The sequence below is a fragment of the Pituophis catenifer genome, unplaced genomic scaffold (genome assembly GCF_029215685.1).
Source record: "Pituophis catenifer annectens isolate HBS135680 unplaced genomic scaffold, rPitCat1.0.hap2 SCAF_2, whole genome shotgun sequence".
NCBI classification, from domain to species: domain Eukaryota; kingdom Metazoa; phylum Chordata; class Lepidosauria; order Squamata; family Colubridae; genus Pituophis; species Pituophis catenifer.
The window spans coordinates 256402204-256417854 of record NW_027256882.1 but is presented as its reverse complement, the minus strand read 5'-3'; the positions used below and the strand labels follow the sequence as shown (position 1 = coordinate 256417854).

Sequence of the window (15651 nt, the reverse complement as noted above, 5' to 3'; positions counted from 1 at the left end):
TCAGTTCTTTGTGATAAGTATTCTAACCCCTATGCCCACCCCTGTACCTTTTAACAGGTATTGATTATTTAAAAGAGAGCACTGCAGTTCAATCCAGCAATAGTTGCATACTACAAGTGACATTCATCCTGCTATGTTTATGGATACAAATAACACTTGGTTGAGTTTACATCTCTGATATAAACGTATTAAAAGCCAGATTAAAAATATACTCCAGATAGATAACTAGGCTAATATACTGTATAATTTTAACATTGCAAATGTAAAGGCTCAAGAGACAGATTAAATTCATTAAATTTTCTTTAGTTAACTAAAATGCAGTGCAACCATTTCACCCACAATTTTTCTTCTGATCAACTTTTGAACCTGCTGAAACTTACTATTTTTGGATGCTTTCATAGTTAGATCTGAACCCATTACCAACTGCCTTCCTGTTCTTAGATAAAAATGTAAAACAGATCTTTAAAACAATATTTTTTAAAAAGTCCTTTAAAAAAATAAAGGAAACCAGCTACCTTGGAAAAATAAAAGTTTACAGGTTTAAAGAAGGATGATGCATGTTTTTCTTTTCTGCTTCATTTTTCCATTTCAAATTACCAAAGATCTGAATATACTCATAACTTGTTGGGTTCAGCTTTAATGTTGGTGTGTGGGTGTATAGATTTATAAGTATATAACCTAATATAGAAAAAAAAACCTTGAAGGACATTTTAAAAAGAGAAACTATAAACAGGAGAATTAAGCTTCTGATTTTTCTTTCTGCTCTTAATTTCTCCTTCTCCAGGCATTTTGATTCATTTTTAAAAATTAAAAACAGGGAGTGTTGAAAGCATTGGAAAAAAATCATTTCAAGTCCATCAAGTTCACTGTCCATTCTTTTAGAATATCTACATAACAAAGAATTTTTAAGTTCATATACTTAAGCACCACTGTATTCTTCATTTATCCAATATAATTCTACTTATAGATCAAATTCAGTGAAGAATACCAGAAGGCAGAAGACTGACATGTCCAGAATGCTGTGTGACTACTAAGAAAATACTATACTGCCTTGCTGCAATAGGCAGTTAAGAAACTATTCAGCAATTTTTTCCCAATTTAGACTCTAACTTGGAGGTGCAGGCAATACTTGGTATGTAGCTGTTCTCTTTGAAGCTTATAATAAAGTATCTTCACTCACCAGGCAAGACATTGGCCATCCAGAACAGGAAGCATTATATGCTTCCTGTTTGGGATAGTACTTTAGCGGGACAACAAAAACTTCCTGTCTCTACTGGGTTTCAATGCGATCTGGTATCCAATTTCTAGGTTCATCCTTCCACTCATTGGATTTCACAGATCATTTCGTGGAACTCTCAGGTAACTGCCAATTACTCAGCCTTGACCATATGGCTGGATTCACATGGTCCGTTAAGGCAGACCAAATAGTGGCAAAATTTATAAATCCTAAACTATGATTTATAAAGTACAACTGGTGTGCATAAGTGCACCAGCATGCCTACCATCCCTGTCCTAATATTCCTTTTTATTCTTACTCTTTTCATGTATTCAAATTATGTTTATACTTTTATCTGTTATCTTATATATGCTTGACAAATAAAATAAATAAAATAAAAAATATTAAGCCTAAACCTATATTATGGCTTAGTATGATCTAAGAATATGTGATATAACTGTATGCATTATGTTGACTAGGATAGCATTGAATCTGTACTGTCTTTCTCAACAATTATAGAAGGAGAGGAGTAACTATATAGAGCAAATAGCCAAAATGTCCCAACAACAAAACAACGTCTATGTTATTCTAGACTTGGAAGTGACATGAAAGAACATGTACAGTACTGTAAAATTGTGTAGCATATTAAGAGAAGTTATTCATTAAATGGGTCTAACAGATATGAAAATCTGGTCCGATTTATGGGTATAGGAAAATGGCGACATATGTAAACAATGATAATTCTTATTTTTAATAATAAGCATTTCATTATACCTACAAATTTATTAAACATGCATTATATACTAGTCTGGCCCTTGGCAAACCAATGAAATGCAATGATAAATATTTTAATATATATATATATATATATATATATATATATATATATATATATATATATATATATATCATCTGGTTTTTTAGTGTTCTAGGTGTTTTAATTTCAGTTATAGAACTCTATGATATAAAGGCATTGCATATTTCACCCTCAATGCACAATCGTCTCCCCTGTAAAAAATAAAAAGCTTTAAATGATTTCTATGCGCACATGTTTAATGCAAATACCTAAATTCATGTCTTTGTTTAATGAAAAGTTCATAGCTTTAAGAGTTGCCTTCCATTTTCCAGGAAAAAGAAAAGTATGTCAGGTCATAGGAACATGTTCAACACATTTGTTCTTTGCTTTCAGGATTGGAGGAGGAAGGATTGTAATATATTCTGAAATATTTCCATCATGAATATACTTAACTAACTATTAAGGAACTGCAACAAAGCCATACTAGGAAACTCTTGGAAACTCATGGCCATCAATGTCAGCTATATTCTGCTAGTATGATAAATGACTCTGAAAGATTTTCTCTGAAATCTACTCATCTGTGCTCTCCTTCCAACTCTTACTGGAAAAACCATAACATTTCTGGTAGCAAGCAGAGAACATAATATCTTGCTTATGCTTTTATTATTATATATGCCCTCTTTGTGTCATGTGCCTATCTAGTTTTTAATTTAATTTAATCTAGTTTTAAATATCTATTCTGTATATTCTGCATATTTTTAGAAATTTTAATCTAATTGAATACATTGTCAGAGTTGTATAGAACAACTCTCTTTAAATTCCATGGGTTTTAATGAAAATGCAAACATCATCAATTTATATAAAATTGTACCCAAACTTTCTGTGGCATTCGAACAATAAGTGGTATGTTTTCTCAGCAATACCTTAATTTATTTACCTATAATTTATTTATTATAATTTATTAGATTCCTATGCTAAAGCTTAATTTAATCGTGACGGTTGTAAGCAAGTTACATTTTCATTCCAAATGGAATTAAAAAATGGCATATTTTAGAATTGTATCTTACTAATGTAAGCTTAACAGATAATTATATGGCAGAGTTTTAGATTAAAGACTACTTGATACTTTTGTTCCAAAAATAAATTTCAGTACAGGTCATTAAGAATTCTAAACAAAGCATTGTGTGTTGTGGTTTTAGAGTATACGAACAAACCTGAGGCTATGAATTCTAAAAGAAATATCTAATATTTATCCAACTTTCAGTTGAATAGTTTTACAAGTTCTAGATAGATGAAAAAATAGTTTTATTATCATCCAGATTTTCAGGCCATAAACCACTCTGATGCAGTGGTTAAGGCATAGATTAGAAACTGGGAGACCATGAGTTCTAGTCCTGCCTTACGTTCAAAGCCAGTGACCTTGAACCAGTTTCTCTCAGCCCTAGGAAGCAGGCAATGGTGAATCACTTTTGAAAACCTTGCAAAGAAAACTTTAGGGACCTATTCAGGGACTCTCAAGAATTAAACACAACTGAATGGAAGAAAAAAAAAATAACATGCTAGTGTACTGAAAAGACACGATGCATTTATTATATCATTAATATGCTATATTATTAATGTATTTTAGGCTATTGACTGATATCTCTAAAGTTCTCCAAAGGTTAACATAGATAAGTGATTATTCCATTGCTACATAACTAATTTAGGAAGTTAGCTCAGCAAACCATTGGAGGATACAAAAATTGAAAACTAAAATATTGTTGCTCAGTGGCTCATCTGTATTGAAAATAATGGCTATCAGAAATGTTTACAAATTTAAGATATAATTTTTTCTATATAATTAAAATATTGCCTATCAATACTATTTTTTAAAGAGTATATTTTTACGTATTGAAAACTTAAACCAATTTCAAGAATGTTATAGCAAGCTTTCATATTTCATTCTTGATTATTTATAGCAAACCTCTTTAATTATATTTAATCTTTAGCAGCAACCATACATTTTTATTTGACCTATATAATAACATTTGATAAAGTCCATATATAGTTTATCAATGGTAATAAAATGTTACTTTCACAAGACTTTCCTTTTATATTGCTATGAAATGCTTGCAGTATGTGAAATGGACTGTTACAAGCTTGTGTATTATTATCACGCTCAAACTAAGAAGGTAATTTTTTCAGCGTCATTTCTCACAATTATGCATCCAATCTAGTTATATCATAATGATTTGATTTATGTTGACTGACATCTAATCTACCCTATCAGTTGAAAATGAATTCTACTAGATTTGGGGCAGTTTACTTTCAAATAAACATACATAGGAATCTAGCACTAACATACTTCTCCGTGGACTGACCCGCACCTCTACTCTATATGTGTTTAGATTATACCCTGCTGAGTTCAATGGGACTTATTTCCAGGTGTTTAGGACCACAGTGCATAAATACAAATCACCTTATAGATAGATCACAATCTATACTGTGAATCTTGTAAATATTAAATTTGAGGGGGGGAGAGTGAATGAACACAAAATATCACAAATATGAAACATTTGTAATTAAACAAGTATAATTAATTTGGAATATTTTTGCAATTTATAATACTTAAAATTAATAGAAAATGTTACAAGTATAGTATTGGTTTTAGAAATCTATATCACAGGCAATCCGAAACAATATGTATGTTTGACTCGCTGATGTTACAGTAGGCAAAACCACCGTGCATTTTAAAAACAATATTTTGTTTTTTAAAAGTGAGAAATATTGGACAATTAATCAGCAAAAAGCAACTCAAAGCTTTCAAATGTTGTAATAAAAAATGCCAATTAACTTTCCAAATACAGTATATAAACACAACTGGATACTCTATCCGAAACAGTTTGTCAAAAGTTCCTGGAAATGAAACAGATTGAAGGCAATACATTTTCTGATAAATTAACAATTTAATTGAATAATTATAAATCTGAAATAATGTATTCAGCAGAAATGCCAATGATTTCAGTAGAAATTTTCTGAAAATGTTTGGATTTGCTATGCTTCAGTCTTGCATTCTATTGTATATACGTTTTAAAAAAAAAGACCATACTTTTGGAACAATCTTATAGTACTGGGGCATGTGTCAGTTTACCAGGTACTGTGGTATCACAAAATAGAACTTTCCAAGGTTTTATAATCACTGCACAGTGTTTTAAAACATTTTAACTATATATGCTGCATTCTGAATGACTACATCTTTCCCAAAACACATATTCTGACTGAAAACCTGAGCTTCCTATATTTCCAATAGTATCCTAACAATGATTAAGCGAAGTATGATACTCCTTATCTAATAAATAACCAATTGAGAATGAAGTGTGCCTTGCTATGCAGCAGCAATCAGCTTTTATCTCTGTCCAATCAAGTTGACATCTGAACTGCCTAATCCTCCTTTTGTAAGGCACATAAGACTTTGTTGTCACTGTTGGTTTTGTGAATTGTCTATATAATCTGCTCTGATTTCCTAAAGATGACAGATCCTAACAAACAGCCCTGCTTTGCTGCACTGCAGTCAATGCAACAGTTGAGATTAAGGTACAGATGAAGATACTAAAATTTAATCACACCTGTCCACAACTACCATACTGCCTGACACCTCTCAGAAGATTAACTTAAACCAGTTCGGAACCATAAACCAATCATTATACTCTTAAAATAAAGAAATATGCTTGGAAATATACACTTACAACTTTTTCACTCTGTTAATCTACTCTATAGTTCATAGGCCTTCTTTATATATGTTATAAATGAAAAATTATAGCAACAGCTGTTTAACACAATTTAATATAGGTTTTAACACTATTGCACAGGGATGTGTATCTTTGCTAAATTTGATCTTTATGTCTCCATTTTGCCAAATACATAACATTTACAAGATGGAAGTAAGTAAAGAATATACATCAGACAAATACTTGGGATAAATGACATTTGCAGTAGAAATGATGAGTGGATTAGTTTTGTTTTCATTAATAGGACTTTTTTACACTCCATATATAAAAATATCAGAATTTAAACTACCCCAATCTATGTTTGTTTGTTTTTAAAGTGACTAAGTGGCATAATTGAAAAGTTGGTCTATGTCCAACAGGTTTAAATCTTAACATTTTAAATGTAAGCATTCTTTCTGGTATTTAATATGAAAACATGATGCTCTGAAAACAATAAAAAATAAATAAAAAATCCTGGGATAGTCAGGGAAGGAAGTAAAAGTGCCATTGCCTAGTTTGTTAAACACTTAAAAATGACTGATCCATAGTTTCTTTCTTTGAAGACAATATTGCTTACAAAATATTTAAAATCTAATCTTATGTTAAGAAATGTATTTTTCAGAGTTCTATAGATCTTAGTATCTATGTGATGTAAACTGTGGCTTTATTTTTCATCAGTATCATAAAGAGAACATATAAAAGTTAAGCAAGCTTGCAGTTCAGCCATGCTAACTGTTTAAAGTTTATTTCTATTTACTCACCCAATAATTGTGTATTTTATAATGTGAGACAAAAATAGTTTTATTCCCTTAAGTATGTATACTTAATTAAAGTATATAGTTTTTTGTATATTTGCATAATATTAATGAAGTCTGTTATTATCTTGGTATTAGATGACAAAAAAGTATATTTTAATTATTAATACTAGTAGTACATCATTATTTACAATTGTATTTTAAGTAAATATCTTTCAATACAGTGTTTTATGATTACATTATTGCATATGTAAATTATTCTATAAAGGACAATTTAGACATGTAACTTTAAATAACGTAGTCTAATAATAGGTCATATAGTTTTTGTGCCATTTTACTGCGTCCTAATAGGGTATTACTCAGCTCCGAATCTGGAATATTCCATTATTACATTTCTAATTTATATGCAGTTATATATCACCTGTTACACAGATGTGACTTTAATAATTTAGCATACTTTAAAAGAAAATCTAAGGGAGTGTAATCAGCTGGCAGTCTACACTGTTCAAAGCACTGTTCGTAACAAACCCAAAGATACTTGTTTCTGATAATGAGCTTCATTTCATAAACCTTCACTCATTTATATGACTGTCATGCAAGGAGTTCTCTGAAACTTAACTCATAAAATGGCTTGCATGTTTCAAAACTAATATTTGAACATAGAAGAGCAATTTATTCTGTATAAGAAGTAAAACAAAGTAAAACATATCTGTAATAATACTGACAGAACTTATCAAATCCTCACGATTTTAGGCAGTGTTCCTAATAGCACTAAATAATCTTTGTCACATTAAAATGAATGCAATAGCCATTTAAGAATAATAGGAATTGCCTTAACACTTTCTAAATACGTGAATTTTATTGCCTATAACTTCTGACAGCATAAAAAATATAGTATTTTTATTATTTTGATACTGAGCTACAGCTCATCAAAGCTTGGTAATGAAAATCCATTAATCTTAAATGATGCTCCCAGCCTATCTGATACAATGCTGATATGTTAAAATCTTAAATTGAAAAAAAAAATCAAATGAGACTGGTTTTACCTGAACACTGCTCTTTAAAACAGAATTATTAGTTCACAGGTACTCTGCCTCTGCTATGCCTTATAGCTTAGCATTATTATATTTCTTGTAGGTATCTATGTTATGCAATCATTAGTGAATGCAATTTAAAGTAATATAGACTTCAAATATACAGCTAGGACAATTGGCTCTTAGAACATATTTATATACTGTACTAAAACTATACAGGAACTGATACCATTTAAAGACAATTGCTTTTAAAAGATATTTCTTCTCAAGCCAAGAATCTTTAGTCCACCTCTGAAAGACTGGCAGATTGCCCTTGTGCTGCTTACTTATCCAACAGTAGCAGATAAAAAGTACATGCCATAAGTATCTTATTTAAAGTCCAATCTGTGCTACTTAAAGATGAGACTGCACAACATTTGCAAGTAATATCAATATTAAAGCACAAAGTTCTATTATTCTAAAATATTTTAATAAACAGAATTATTAAAAGCAATTTCTTCTAATTGCCAAGTCTGTTAGGAAGCCACTAGATCCTATGAAGAAACTATAACTACTTTATATTTTTACAATGAAAGAGTATTCTCTATAGACTTCCCTTGTTCTTTCATACTCATCTTCAGCCTGAAGTTTTAATTAATAGGGAAAAAAAAACCAGGCTGCCAAAGTGCAATGCAACCTCGCTCAATTTACAGCTAAAGTTAGAAAGACTGCAAAAGTGGAACATTGCTTGCTTTTCCATTCAAATATTCTAATTTCCTCCATTTCATAAGAAAGCTTATAAAGGCAAACATGTGTTGGGAGAGATGCTGTGATGAAAACCAAAGCATGAAAAGAAAGTGATGTACTGCACACACATAGAAGTTAAAAGGGCATTTGCTCTTATGCCAGGTTATTTCTTCACTGCACTGTTTGATAATTCATGGGGCAAGTACTCCAAGGTCATAAGCATTTGGTGAAATGTTAAAAGACAAACAACCCTATCTCACTTCACAATACCAAAATACACCAATGACGTGAACTAACTTCATGAAACTTTAAACACTCAAGCAGATGGAGGGAAAAGAGAAAGAAATCCTCAGCAATTTACCTAGGTGACTTAAGAGTGCCAACATTTCCTTAAAACCATCTACTGCTGGGTGACTCTACCATCCCCAGGACACCTGACTTTACTGCCATACATGTCACAGTGCCTATCATTAGACATTCAGCAGTGTCAACACAGCCTGACTTCTAAATGGAATTGCACGTGTACTTACATCGCAAACGTTTGGATGATCAGGCGAGTCCTTGAGAGATCTTTTTTCCTCTTCTTGAGAAACAAGAGAGAGAAAGAGAAGTGATTGAACAGAGTAGGGGGGGAGGAGGAGGAGAAGGAGGAGGAGGAAGAGGAGGAGAAGGAACGGGGGAAAAAGCTTTTAATTCTTCCAGCCTTGTAAGATGTTCCCCACCTGGTCCAACACGCAGCCTCGTTTAACCACACATGCACACGGGCGCGCGCGCGCAGACGACCGCGCGCGCATACACACACAACCTTGAAAATCAATCCAATGAACCGCCAGGAGCTCTGTGGTGGCGCTGGTGGCAGCGGCGGCGGCGGCGGCGGTGTGTGTCCCTAAGCGTGCAGCAGGCGCAAGTGCCCGTGCTGCTGGTCGGATTAAAAGTAAGCGGACTCGTCCTGAGAGCGTCCAGGAAGGAAGTGACAGGAGGCGAATGGGGAAAGCACAGCTCACGGGCTTTGTAACATCACGGATCGCAGGAAGGAGGGGAGGGGGGAGAGAAGAGAGGCAGGGAAGGGAGGATTCAAAAACTCCACGCCCGGCGAGGCTTCTCTTCCTTCTGCCTTCCCTCCTCTCCTCCTCCTCCTCCTCTTTTTTTTTTCCTCCCTCTTTTCTCTCTCTCTCCCACAATCCCAAACGAAGGACTCTCTCTTGCTGAGCTGGAGAAAGAATCAGTTTCACTCTTGAAAAAAGGGGGCGGGATCACATCCCGAAAGCGTTTTAATAAAACAAACAGAGCGCAGAGAGCGACCAGCTCAGAGCAGAGCAGAGGCGGTGGCAAAGATCCCTCTCTACCCCCCCGTCTTTCCCTCTCTCTTTCCGCCTTCCGTGCCCCTCTCTAGTCTCAACGAGATTGATAAATTACTCCACTACCCTACTTTAATTATGTATATGGTATGCAGAATAAATCACCCAACATCAGGCACCTCAATCAAGCACTTTTTAAATGATAATTGCATCTGGGCTGAATCAATCTTGCCATGCCTGACATTTTGCTAATTTTAGTTTTTTACCGCCGGGGGTGGGGGGGGGAGAGAGCGAAGGGAGGGCTGGTTAGCGGTTTAGGAGAATTGGCGAAACGACATATGCCTTGGAGCAACCCTAATGACAATCCGGTATTATTACACGCACTCATAGCGATCGCGGCAATAAGGCGGGGAATCACAGCGCTCTCTCTCCCCTTCCCACCCCCCTCTCTCCATGGGAGAGACGGTGGGAGCCTTTTAAAAAAATTGGGCTGGGGGAGAGAGGGCGAGGTTGCTGCCGGAACCAGGCTAAGTAGGTCTTGACCAGAAACCCAAGGCGGGGAGAGAGGGGAGGGGGGATTGGTTAAGAGAAAGGGAGCCCGCGTTCCTCCAGCGGCGATCTTTTCAGAAAGGCTCTTCAGATGCTCGCCGGAGTTCCGGGCGAAGAAGGGCTTTTGCTCAAGCCTTGGTCATTTTGGGCAACTCGTTTTCCGCGAGCCCCATTGTTTTTTTCCGCTTCAGCTCAGTGTAGTCGCGAAGTCTACGGACTGATCTGAAAGCGGCGTTGCGAAAGCCGAGCGGCGCGGTCCGTTCGGGACGGCCTGCGAGCCAACTCCTCCGGCAGAAGCGGACTGCGGGTCGGTGGAGGGGGGTGGGGGAGGGGGAAATGGGGAGCCTGCGCCGTTCTCGGCGGGGAAACGGACGAAGGAATCCTTCGACTTCCACCAGGGAGGTTGGGTCAGCGCTATCGGGCTAACTTTCGAGACACTTTGGAAACATCTCCCCACCCCTCGGAATCTGACAGCGATGAGCTGCAAGGGAAGCAGCGGGTGCGGCTCCCCCTCTTTTTTTTTTTTTTTTTTTTTTAATCACGGCCGTTGACATTTCCTTTCTCCTCCCTTTTTGCCTCCATCTCTTTTCTGCACCTTCCTTAAGGCTCTGGGTCTGCAAATCGGCTCCTTTTTTAGTTCTCGTCCGGCTTCCGCCTCGAAGCGCGAGGCTGTCAGCTCTCATTCCGAGGCTAAACTTTTGAAAGCGAGGATGGAGGGAAGAAAGTCAGATAAAGGCAGCTGCCCAGTTCGGCAAGGACACAGTAGCACTCTAGCTAAAATTACCGACCCTTTCTTTTTCCTGATTCCTGATTTTTAGGCGCTCTTTGGCGCGGGTCTGCTTTTGCTAGCAAGAGTGCACGTATCCTCCGCATAAACGCTTTGCTTCCAGAAAGTCTGCCCTGCCAACTCACCGCTTCAGCATCCCGCGGGAGTAGTCCAAAAAGCGAGAGTAGCCTTCGCTTCGTCACCGCAGGCTGCAATCCTACACGCGCCTTTCCTTGGAAGTACTCTAAAGCCCCCTTTAGATTGACACGGAGTGACCTTCCAGAAAAGGGCTGGTCCTAGGGCCCTAATCCATTAAACTTTACAAGTCTTCAGTTCTGTTTTGGGGTTGTTTTTGTGAACATTTGCGGCTTGCCATTAATTCACCCATGGGAATAGGTGGGGGATCAATACATAAAAGATTATTGTTTCCCTTAATACAAAGACAATAATTTTAAGGATGATGCCATCCATTACAAACGGATGTTCTTCTATTATTATCACTCAAAGCAACTATGTTACTGTATCCTGGAACTTTGCCCTTCTTCAGAGCCTTGGGCAAAATGTTGGTAAATCACCAACATGGGGGTCAAGCAAAATAGGGGACTAGTGAACAAAATCCCAATCACTTTGCACAGTATCTAGGAACATTTTCATCTTTACTCTCACTCTTTTGTTTGCAGCTTAACCTTTCTCCTGAAGAAGAATCTGGATGTGTTTTCACTGGGTTATGAGGCATTTCAGTTAGTCCTACAATCTTTCAATTGCTGAAATTAAGATATTGACCTAATATGGATTCTAGAATGGCCAACATGACTACCTTGGCTTTTAGTATAATCCTACTTTCTCTTTCGTTCCTTTTTCTTCAGATATCAATGCACCCTTCTGCACAATTCTTTTGCAACTTTGGGGAGAAATAAAGTAGTTGTAATTAAATATTCCAGGGCCAGGGTAAAGCAATTCCATTTTTTTTAAAATGCACAATATCTTAGAGGAAAGGTAGGAATTGTTTAAAAAGGAGAATGGAAGCAAGGCTATTCTTCATCAGTTAAATGAAGGGATTCTCATATAAGTGCAAAAATGATTCTGTGCTGTTAAAACACTGGAAATTTCTCAACCTAGCTGCAGAAAGCTCTGACATTTCATTTGTGTTGAAGCCAAGTAAAGCATATTCATTTTCCTGATGCATTTCATGAACTAATGAAATTTTCTACCAGTTGAAGTAATCTGGACATAGTAAAATTGCAGAGCCCAGGTCATGGTGGTTCCTCCAGAATTAAGAAGGGGTTACTTTGCCCACTTATAAATTCAATAAAATCAATATCGCTTAATTTCTTTTGGATGACTGGCTTATGGAGGTTGAAAGTTTTTATGATCTTGGAATGATTCACTATCTTATAAGGTAAACTTCTCTGATAAACTTCATTAGTACTAAGTTCTTTACCAGGACTACATAAATACAATACATTCAAGTACCATTGAAGTATATTCTGTACTACATTCCTTAAGTCAGATTTCTAAAGCTTTGTATAGCTTTAGATGGCACTATAGGTAATATAAGGGAGAATTAAATTAAGCCTTTAGAGAAACCAATGGATGAGTAGAAATCTCTGAAGATCAATCCTTTGTTTTATGATTATGATTTCAAGTATTTTTTTCCTGCAACATTTTTTAAAAATTTTCCTCCTATACTGTCTTTTTGTGTCATGAAGCATGGGGTGTCCACAGGATAGAATCATAGAAGTCAAGCTAGCAGTTGCAATTGTGCAGCCAATGCTGTCATCATTCCTAATATGATGACTCTCCTACTATCAAGGGGCTTTGTTAAATCATTACGCAGTAATGTAGACCTTTGGTGGGTGTCTTGTGTTCAGATTCAGTGCACTGATCCACAATTCAGATGGAATGGGTGATGTCTCAGTTGTTCTGTCTTATTAAAAAGAGTGTGATTGATGAAGTGGTTAGAAAGCAGGAGAGATAGTCCTGCCTTAGGCATTAAACCACAGGTGACTCTGAGTTAGTCTCTTTCTTTTAGCCCAAGGATAGAAGTAATCCAAAAATATTGCCATAAAAACTATTTGGGACTTGTCCATGTAAGACCATGAATCAAGATTGAATTGAAAGAAAAAAGTGACTATATCCTAAGTATGCTTAAATATAAATATTGATATGTTTTAAACATTGTTCATTTTGTTTTTCCTTTATATATTTATTTGTATTTTTATTCTTTCCCTTATTTTCCATTTTGAAAAATTAAAATGGATACAGACAGATATGTGACCTTCCAGAATTGAGGTGACAGAGATGAAACAAGTACAGAATAATTTATATTATTTAAATTGAAAAAGTTTTTTGTCCTCTTGACAGTGTACTTCAGAAAACAAAATCAGAGTAGAGCAATAAATTAAGAAGACATTTACATATTTTATTCATTATGGGGTGGACTTGCCATTCTATTATTTCCACAGTCAGACCACTTCCTGCTGGCAAAGATATAACACATGAAAAGAGACCCTAAAATTATTTCAATAATTGATTGGCATTTTCAGAAGTTTTTACTGAAGATTTGTATTTTAAGTTTATTTGCACATTAGGAGCAGTTAAACAGTGATTAAAACAATGGAAAAATCTAGGAGCATCTGAAACCATAGGATCGCATAGCATCATCACTACAGTTCTGGTCTAAGAATAATGGCTATGCACTCTTATTTGCACAAGTGCTATGATCTACATCAATCAAAAAGATCCCACTCAGTGAATCCCAATAAGATGTGGTACATTGCCTTTTGAAAAGTATTGTGTTTTACATGAACTAGATTTGATCTGAAATGACTGTTTACACATGAAAGTAGTAATATATGCCTCACACATGGAATATTGTAAGAACTGATCAATGCATACATGCTTATAAACATGCCTTAACCACATTTCTTCAGCCATGGAAAATTTAATAGAGCATGCCTAGAAATTTGCAATCAGAATGAAGCTCTATTATTTTTAGTGGGGCTTATTTTTGTACCAGTTTTCATTTTTAACTATGCTCTTAAATCTCTTCTGTTTTGATTCATAGATCTAAAATCACCTAAACGTTGTTGACTCATACCTATTATTTTCTCCCATCAACCTGACAATAGACCTTAAAACAGATGACTATGGTTTGATTAGAGAATGGATATTGTAAGAAAACAGAGAAATTCCTTTTGAAGTAAATTGTTCAGAAATTACAAAAAAGGAAGGAAATATCTTTTTCCTTTTCTAGAGCACAAACTATCCATTTGCCGTGAAGATGCCTTCAGAGAGATAATATATTAATACAGCAAAATAGAGACCTGATCCATGAGTCTACTTTAAATGGCATTAATGTACTTCTCAATAAATAAGCCACATTTGTCTTATTTTAGTTGTGTATTAGCCTTTTTTGACATAGGCCAGGTCAGAAAACGGACTCCACAAGGACTACTGAAACTCTACTTTATTGTTGCAGGATATAATAACAGAATTTTAAAAGCCTGATTAGAGTATATACCTCTCTATTCTCGTACCAAAGAAAATCAAGGCAGGAAAATCTTGAGTTTCCTTCTTATTCTTTCCTCCCTTTCAGGACTGGGCTGCTATTGACAGTACCGGTATGTAATGACCGTTGCATTCCTTCTTCAAGACCTTCTCCATAATCCTCTCCAAGATGCCACAATTTTAGTAGTATATAATGTTAGATCACGTAGCATATATATTGTAGACCTTGTAGAGATCATGTAAATATACATGATCTCTACAAGGTGGGCTAAAATAAATAAAATTTAGAAGCTGGCTTTCATATGCTACATTGTTTAAGGCTCAATTTTTGTTTATATAATGAGGATGTGATTGTTGAAGTTTTTAGCCCCATGTTGGTGAATAAAACAAAGGTGGGGATTTCAAATACTGTTTGAACCATAATCGTCACCCCATTTCACCCTATGGGAATTATAATTCAGCAATCTAACTACCATTAGGCACTTTATATTACACAGTACAGCAGTTTTTATGCAGTTCTAAAATATTCCAAAAACTTCTTAAAGATTTCTGATTAGGATTATTTCAAATCGGGGTGTTTAAAAGTAGTTCTGTACAGCAATACTAAATTCTATACTATATTTATACCATGTTTTCCCGAAAATAAGACCCTGTCTTATATTTTTTTTGAACCCTGAAATAATTGCTTGGCCTTATTTTTGGGGACGTCTTATTATTTTGGGGCACATGGAGCTCCTCTTGCCATCTTACCTGATTTTCCGCTCTGTCCCCCTATCCCTAACTGGAGGAAATGGTGGGGACCGGCTGCACATGTGCTTAAATATCTTTGGGGGAGGGCTTATTTTCAGAGGATGTCTTATTTTTGGGGAAACACGGTACTAAATTCTAGCCAATGTCTGTCTTTGTACAAAAATTTCAGGGAAATGGTAAACTAAAAACAAACTTCTCAGAACAGATAAAAGGTTAGTGTGGCTTTCATTTTATAGCCTGGAATAAGAAAATGACAGCATCAAAATAAATGCAAATTCTATGCATTCAAATATCATATGCCTTGTCTCTGTTTACAATATTAATATATATATATATATCCTTCATATCAAACTATAATCCTGTATTTCATGTACATGCCCATACAAATTTCTTGGTAAAAGTTTGGAAGTGTTTACTACAGCTTTCATCCAGGATGTTTTTTTTTTATTATTTTAAATTTCCTGTACCGATATTAGTTTACAGTCTTTGAATTTCCCAACATTTC

The 15651-nt window shown here is 35.4% G+C and overlaps 1 protein-coding gene across 8 annotated transcripts in view; it reads right to left on the bottom strand.

Moving 5' to 3' along the window:
• MEF2C (myocyte enhancer factor 2C) overlaps window positions 1-15651 on the bottom strand; it is a 193236-nt gene that overhangs the window by 159878 nt on the left and 17707 nt on the right. Inside the window, exon 1 of one of the 8 annotated variants that reach the window (XM_070938783.1) lies at window positions 8804-8992. The exons of the other annotated variants lie outside the window; for them this stretch is intronic. The gene's annotated coding sequence lies outside the window, so the exon portion shown is untranslated. Of the gene's footprint in view, window positions 1-8803; window positions 8993-15651 lie in introns of those variants that run through there. 8 annotated transcript variants of the gene reach the window in all.